The sequence below is a fragment of the Aulonocara sp. 'chitande type north' Nkhata Bay genome, linkage group LG3 (genome assembly GCF_057382095.1).
Source record: "Aulonocara sp. 'chitande type north' Nkhata Bay isolate Kocher_YH1m ecotype deep benthic linkage group LG3, A_spYH_male_GT1.1, whole genome shotgun sequence".
Lineage (NCBI taxonomy): Eukaryota > Metazoa > Chordata > Actinopteri > Cichliformes > Cichlidae > Aulonocara > Aulonocara sp. 'chitande type north' Nkhata Bay.
Window position 1 is genome coordinate 69,402,931 of NC_141346.1, and position 6,423 is coordinate 69,409,353.

Consider the following 6,423-nt stretch of genomic DNA (forward strand, 5'->3'; position numbering starts at 1 on the left):
CGTGCAGCACGTTAACCGTCTCCAAGTGTCTCAGTGTTGTTTATTCACCTGTTTGATAACTGTAAATCTCTGACAACAGTTTATTTATACCATCTTCACGTGAACACATTCAAGAACATCACAGATGAAGAAACATTAAAAACTTCCACACTACATAAAGCAAGAAAAATAGTTTTTCTTTCAGGTGGTTTCAGAAAAACAGAAACATCAAACATCTCCAAGACTCTCTTTGAAAGAACTAAAAACCTTTGTTCTCATGGTCCAATCATGAGTGAACTCCCCGATGAAGCCTTGTGTGCTAAAACATGTCAGAGTTTTAAAGGTTAAACATGAGTTTCCAAAACGTTTTGCTGGAGAACAATGAACTATTTGACTGAGTTTCAATCATTTACAGACGAGCAAAACCAGGACAGAGAAAAAAGGACAAAACTGACTCAGTAAAACAACAGAAAAGAAGATCCCATGTAGATCTGTATTATGTAGAAGTTCAGCCCAGCAACCAGTTCAGTTCAACACAAGTTTAAATGATTCTATCTGAACTCTGTGGAGCCTGATCTCAAGCTTTTTGAGTCTGACACAGAAACCAGAGGATCTTTCTGTGTCTTCAGATTCACTGTGATCCAGTGATGGGAGTGATTTCAGCCCTGAGTGATCGCGCTGATGTTTGCACAGAGCAGACAATGAGGTGAATGTTTGGGCACATTGGTAACAGTGAAACAGTTTATTAGTAACGTGGGATCGTTTGTGTGCAGAGTATGATCTGAGATTCCGGAAGCTCTTGTCACACTGGTCACAGCTGTAGTTTCCTTCCATGTGTGCACGTTCATGAGTGTTACGACTACCTGACTGTGAGAAGCTTCTCTCACAGTGTCTGCACTTGTGTGGTTTCTCTCCTGTGTGGACTCCTTTGTGTGATTTAAGCTTCCATGCAGTGGTGAAGGATGACCCACACTGATCACAGAGGTGCTTTTTAACCCCACTGTGAATCAGTTCATGTTGTTTTAACTCACTTGATGTGGTGAAGCTTCTCCCACATTCTTTGCAGTATTTCAGTTTGTCTCCAGTGTGTCTACGTTGATGTACTTTTAGGGTCTTTTGCCGACTGAAAGTTTTTCCACAGAGGTCACAATGAAAGTCTTTCCCACCACCACAGTGATGACAGGGTTGAGAACTGGATCCATCTGTGTCGCTCTGCTTCTAAACAAAGACACAAAGACAGTGTAAGTCAGTCCTTCAACATTTGTATCCTGAACGTCGCCTGAAATAAAGAGCATCTCTGCAGACGTCCAACTACATTTGACTGTTTCAGTTAACACACTCAGTTTACTGGGCTGCAATAACTACAATACTACCACCATAATACTACAGTAATACTAAAATCATAACTGAAAGGAAAATCTGAATAATCACTGTCAGGGGTTAAGACATTTGTTCACAAGTAAGAGAAATAAGACACTGCAGACCGACTCAGAGAGTATTAAGACATGCGCATGGGTGTGTGCCTCTCAGCAAAATCACACACACTCAGCGCAGGCTGGTTGCTTTATTTATAAGGCAAAATGGGTTACATAGTACTTCCTCTTTTAACCGAAAGGGAAAAGGCCAGACATTACCTAAGCTTATCTGACCTCTGCACACAAACTAAGAATAAAAACATAGAAGTATATGACACTTATCTGACATCACACACACTGGGTTAAAGAATACATACTTGTCAAACATCTCAGACACTAAAGTAAGGAATGCATTATGTTCTCTTTAACAATAAACTTGGTTATGTGAAAATATATGAACACTCGATTATAAGGCACACTTGATTATACTTGATTTCATAAAAATCCTCTCACATTTCCCTCCTGTTGTTAATATATTTCACAGGTTTTAATCAATGCATAGTCACTTGTTAGTCACATTTTCAACTTGCATGTCATTCAGTGAAGTATTTAAACAACAGTTCTGTAAAGACTAGAATAGGGATTTTCCACTCTTTCCTCCATATTCAGCATATCATATTGGCGATAGGGATCCTCCATATTCCTCTGAACCAAGACATAGTTTCCTAACAAACGCTTGAACATGTTTGACATTATGCTTCTCAGACATGGGATAATACAAGCAGTGAAAAGGCAAAATAGTAACATCTCATTGAAAAGGGCCAACAGGCCTTTAATCAGTAAGGATTTCCAGGAGCCACTCAGCAACCAGTCCCACCAGCCTTGCTTAACGGCTACGTAGTCCTGCTGCTGAGCGTCTCTCAATTGTTTCAGAACATTCAAAGCATTTGTCATGTTTAATGAGTGTATGTTGTCAGGTATGTAGGTGCAACAGGTGGTGTTGAACAACACGCAGAGACCTCCTTTCTCTGCAAGAATAATGTCCAAAGCTACTCGATGTTGCATGACAGTGATGCGGATTGCATAAATTTCTTCATTCTGTGCTTTGTCAATGCGGGTGGAAGCATTCAAAAACAGTCCAAAACGATAGTCTAAAGTCTCTATTTGTAGTGCGTGCTTTCCTACTCCGATCCAGGGAAACAAAGCGTGCATTACCTTCTGGCCGTTGGTCCAGAGTTGTAACTTACAAGTACCTAAGCACAACAGCTTTGGGGCTGGGGCTGGTGCTGGTGCTGGGGCTGGTGCTTCTTCTGGATTCATCAGGTTGTTTTCCTCAGTCATCTTGTTGAGTTTTTATTCAGGCGTCCCTGGTGTTGTTATTGGTTCTTCTCTTTGGTGGGATAGGTCACTCTTTTACTATGTGTCTGTTCTTCAGGATGACCTGGTACACCTAAACTTCTGGTGAGTAGACTGCCAGCGAAGTGGAGTGGCGGGATATACCCAATCAGCCCTTCCTCCACCGGCAGATCACCTGGAAGCTAGGGGAACCGGCGTCTTATTGTGGTGCAAACACTTTCTTCACGTGGCTTTGATGGATCCACGAAGGTCGTTCGGCTATCTTACAAGCTGTCGGTGTAGTAAGCAATACCTGGAAGGGCCCCTCCCACCTCGGAGCACTCCAGTTTTTTCGCTGGAGGACTTTAATCAGAATCCAATCACCGGGGTTCAACCTGCAAGAGACTGGAGATAGTATCACTTCTTTATTCTCAAACAGTTTTGTCATCCATTCTGCCATCGTTGTTTCTGCAGGAAGCAGGGTGCTGGGGTTTAGCTGATTACACTTCTCTATAGTAATGTGTGAGTGTGAGAGCAGAATACCTACATAAGAGAGTTGTCTCCGAAAGCTTGAGTCAAAACTGCCTTCATGTACCCTGCTACTCCATCGACATGGAGAATAAAAGGTTTTTCATAGTCTGGTAATGCTAAGACGGTACATGTTTGCAATGCTATTTTTAAATCAGTGAAGGCTTTTTCTGCTTCTAGGGTCCACTGTATTTTGTCTTTTAATGCTAGGTCTTTTCCATAAATTAGGTTCTGTAGTGGCTGGGCCAGCAGTGCATACTCTGGGATCCAGCACCTACAGAAATTGCACAGACCTAAATAACTCATCATTTGTTGCTTAGTTATTTGGTTTTGGTGCATTTTGGACTGCTGTCTTTCTGCTCTCTAGTAAGGTGCGGCCTCGGCCTGTTAGTTGATGTCCTAAGTAGATGACTTTATCACTCCACAATGGTAACTTGTGTTGTGATACTTTGTGGCCTTGTTCTGCCAAATGTTGCAGAACCGTCATTGTGTTTTCTCTACAATCATCTTGTGTATGGCCTGTAATCAATATGTCATCTACATACAGCAGAAATTTTCCTGGAGCAGGAAGAGAGCAAAATGACATTGATTTCTTTAGAACTTCTGCATACAGTGTTGGGCTATTTTGAAATCCTTTGGTGTTACTTGGTTCAAGATGGTATGTGGATTAGCAACCACTGGAGGTATTTGCTCTGTTACCTCGTTTATTGCTCTTAGATCATGAACTAGGCGATATTTTCCAGTATTGGCCTTTTTTACTGGAAAAATTGGTGTATTACACGTGGCTTTATTAGTTTTCACGAGAATACCTGCTTTCTGCATGTCTGCTATTACTGGCCTAATTCCTTCCTTTGCTTCTGCACTCAAAGGTTATTGTGGTTTCACAGGCCTTCTGGCCCTGATGCTGACATAACTATCAGAGTGTCATTAGAGAATCTCATTTTCACTTGAGGCATTTTTAGATACCTTCTAGTTTTCCAAAGAATTCACACATCTTACATATTTCAAACTTTGAAGTTTTTTGTTTTGTGTATATATATATTTTTTCCTAAACTTTGCATTGTTCATAGCTCACAGTTCTAAAACTGGGTATTTGTAAATCATATGCATTTGTAAATCATATGCCTAATCACTATGTGTCACCGTAATCCACAAGTATTGGCACAAATTTGTTTCCAAACCAACAAAATAATCAAAAAAACAAAAACATACATGAGTCAGGATACAAAAAGACAAAGAAAAATGTTGCCAGAAACAAAGCAGAAGTGTGAGGGGAAACTGAGCTCACAGACAGCTGCATGTGTTCGCTTTTAATAGCATGCAGCCTCTGCTCTAAAAAAAACCAATAAATAAAAAATAAAAGAAAATGTGTAACATGCTCATCAACTTAGCGGTGTCCACACATTTAATTCAGCTTCATAATCCTGCAGGTTTAGTTATTATCTTACAGGGTTTGGCTTATTAGTTGTTATTATAGATGTGCTCTGTATCTCAGTAATATTTATCTAGGATAAATGACAGGTTTTCAAGCAGGTTAAGTGCCTCTATGCACCTAATTGGTTTAGATATTGCCTTTATTTTCTTCATCTCATATTTCATTATACTGAGTTTGAGCAAACCTTAAGCTTGATGCAGACTACTTCATAACAATTGTCCATCTCACATCATACTGGCTAGGATACTTCTTGTTATTATTAATATTATATTTTTATTAATTATTATCATCTTTTTCTGTCTATATAATAACAATAGTATATTACAATATTTTATTAGTGTATATCACTATACTACTACTGAGCCAACTTAATAGTTAGGATCATCTTACTCAGCAAACAGATAATTTATAGTTCATCCAATCTGTACAAAATTTGCTTTTTCTCTGAACAGGTTTGTGCCTAGTTTTAGACTGGTCTTCTGTTTGCCTCATCTCAGATCCAACCTTCAGATTATTATATTTTATTTTGTATCCATCAGGGACTGTGAGTGAGCTGCAGTCTCACCCACCCTCCAGGATGGAAACATTTATCTTTTCACACACTTTCCTTGGCTGAACAATGACACAGCCTTAATCTACCTTATGCATCTCTCTTTTTTTTATAGAAAAGGTCTTCATATGAATGATTTCCTTTTATTTATTTCATACAATCTGGGCATGATGGGTCATAAATGCACTGATTTTTGCAGCCACGGCCACTATCTCTATGTGACATAAAAGGGGATCGGTTAGATGCTGTTTTGTCACATGTCCTGAGGCTGATTTCACAATTATAGTGTTTTTTGAGAATGTTACATTTGGGACTTCTACAGTTAAAACAGTTTTACAAGCTCCTGTGTCCCAAAACATTTTTTAACGGCACACCTTTCACATATATTACAACTGTTGGCTTGTCTTCTGAACCTAACAGTAGTTGTTCTACATTGTAAACCTCTGCTTCATCTGTTTCACTTCCTTCCTCTCGTGCTAGTCATTCATCACTTTCCTGTTCCTGAATTACACTCCTGCAGTCTCGAGCAAAGTGCCCGTTTTTTTCCACAATTACAGCATTTAATCTCTCTTTTGTCCCTTCTTTGTCCTGCTTTTTACTTTTTTCCTCATATAGCTCTTTTTGCAAAGCGGCTTTTAAAGCATTTATTGAATCAGGGGTGCATTTGCCTTGCCAAGCTGGACAATATATTTTATGTGGATTTCTCCACCTTTTTGCACTGATTACTCCTGCATTTGAACAGTTGTTTTTTTTTTTTTTTAACCACTCTTCATCTGCTGTTAATTTTACTTTAGCTTTAGAATTACCCATTTTGAACTAATTACGTCAGAACTGTGACACCTTCTCTGGCACAAAGGAGGGGGCAGGTGATCAATAACAGGCTTCTACTCACCCACTAGTTGAGAGAGCGGTTATTGATTTTACGTGATGACGCACAACCTTAGATTCCCACTCCAACCAGTTCGTGAGCGTACACAGGAAAACAGCTTTGAGGAGTAGTTCGACCGCTTATTGGGTCGTAAATGACAACTTACTCCTCTTAGTTAACACAATTAGAGCGCGCTTTTATAATTTTTACTGAGATTTTCCGTATTTTCGTTGTGCAACCTTCTACCTGTTCCGTTGCAGCCACTCCCAGAGCGACCGGAACTCGTTCCGTTCAGCTGCTACCCAGAGCAACCGGAACTTTTAATAGCGATTTCTAGAATCTCGCTCTTGCCTGTCGTCTTTAAGTCCCTCTT